Below are 1,914 nucleotides of genomic sequence, written 5' to 3' on the forward strand. Positions count from 1 at the left end.
AAAAAGAAAGGGCTAAAAATGGAAATACCATATGGTCCCAGCAAATACCATTTTGGGCATTTATCCCAAGACTATGATAACACTAATATGAAAAGATATTAGTTCACAGCAGTACTATTCACGATAGCCAAGACATGGAATCAACTTAAATGCCCATCAACAGTTATCTGGATAAAGAAATTGTAGCATGTACATTCAATGGAATAGTAAAAATGTATGATATTGTGCTTTGGGGGCACTATAGGCAGATTTTGAGGTGTTTATGTAAATATAAAGGGCAGAAGTTTAAAGAAAAAAAAAGTATTGTTTTATTGTGCTTTCTTTATATATATGTTTTATATTCACATCATTGTTCATGTTTGTAGCTTGTTTTTTCCTCTCAAGGTGTAGTTCCTGTAAAAGTCCCCCCACCAATTCGACTCTTCCCTCCCATGTTTTTTTTTTTTTCCTGTATGACTGAATTTTATAAAATTCAAAAAGAGGAAAGATACATCTATCATGTAAGAAGTCAAGTAGTGGGTGTTTCTGGGAGAAACAGAGATTGGCCCTCTCCTGCAGAAAGTCTGATTTACTGTCGCCTGTTAAAGATATATCGTTAAAAAAATAACACATCAAAACTGACTGTTTCTGCTGAAAACAAATCAACACAAACAAGAACAAATAATATTATAAGCATACAAACAAAAATTTCCCTGGTTCTACGAAGACCTGCTGATTTACAAGTTACACATTTCATTTCAACCAATTTTTACTAAAATAGCTTGATTATTTCTTTTGCAGAGGGGTTGGGGGAAAACAGACAGGGAATATGCTTTACTTCAAAAGTAAACTTGTTTTTTATGCAATTTGGCTTTCTTCAAATCCGCCCAAAAAACAAACAAACAAAAAAAACCCAGACACAATAAGATGCAGTTAAGTCTTTTTATCTATCAAACAAATATTTTCTTGGAACTACAATGCGCCAGGCATGGGCTTACGACATAAGACTTTCGATTTCTCTAAATTCTCTAAAGCCCAGGATTAAGATGCCCATTAAATTTAGATATATTTAAATCGTCCTCCCATTTCCACCCGAGTAGTCCAAGAAGTCACATCGGACTTTAAAAACTAAAGTTAAAGAACACTGGGGATTGTGCACTTTGAAAGAAGCAGTCGAAAGGCGTCATTCTACTCATTAGCAACAACTTCAAAACTTCACATTCAAAGTCTTACATGGCGTGTGTATTACAATCACCAGCTCTTACCACATCCTATTATGATTTGAAGTCTGGTAACCAGAGTCAAACTAACAAAGTAGCATACAGAAACCGGCAGGACAAAAGCCAACGATTCTCAAGCAAAAAATAGGCATTTGCTGGAGCCAGTCTGAAATGTACTAGCGATCAGATCTTCCAAATTCGCAGCAGCGCCATAGCAAAAGGCCAAGAAACAAGCATCCCTCCTGATTCTGACATTTTCCTTTCCTGGGGCAAAGTTTACCAAAAAGCAAAAATAAAGCCCCCAAACCTAAGCCCTACTTCACGAACTGCAATCCTCAAATATCTGAGCGCCCGTGACAACTTCAAAAGCTCGTTTGCGAGGGAGGCTGTGTCACCGAAAGACGGCCTGTTGCTGGAAAAGGGCAACACTTAACTAGAAAAACAAACGGTTCAAAAAGCCCTCCATATGCAAGCACATAAAAAGGCGGGAATGTCTTTAATTCAAATTTTGATTCCAAATGAGTCGACCGCAAAATGCCCTCCAGGGAGCGCTCTGCCACCAGTCATTTCGGTTAATAAAGCGGGAAAACGCTCGGCAGGCACCTCGGGCAGTTTCAGGCTGAGCCTCCTCCGGGCTTGGCAGGAGGGGGTCGCGGAGGAAACACCCGCTCCCGCAGGCCCGGCACCGCCGAGGCGTCCGCGCGCGCCCCGCCGC

The sequence above is a fragment of the Condylura cristata genome, unplaced genomic scaffold (genome assembly GCF_000260355.1).
Source record: "Condylura cristata isolate star-nosed mole 26May11 unplaced genomic scaffold, ConCri1.0 scaffold00004, whole genome shotgun sequence".
NCBI classification, from domain to species: domain Eukaryota; kingdom Metazoa; phylum Chordata; class Mammalia; order Eulipotyphla; family Talpidae; genus Condylura; species Condylura cristata.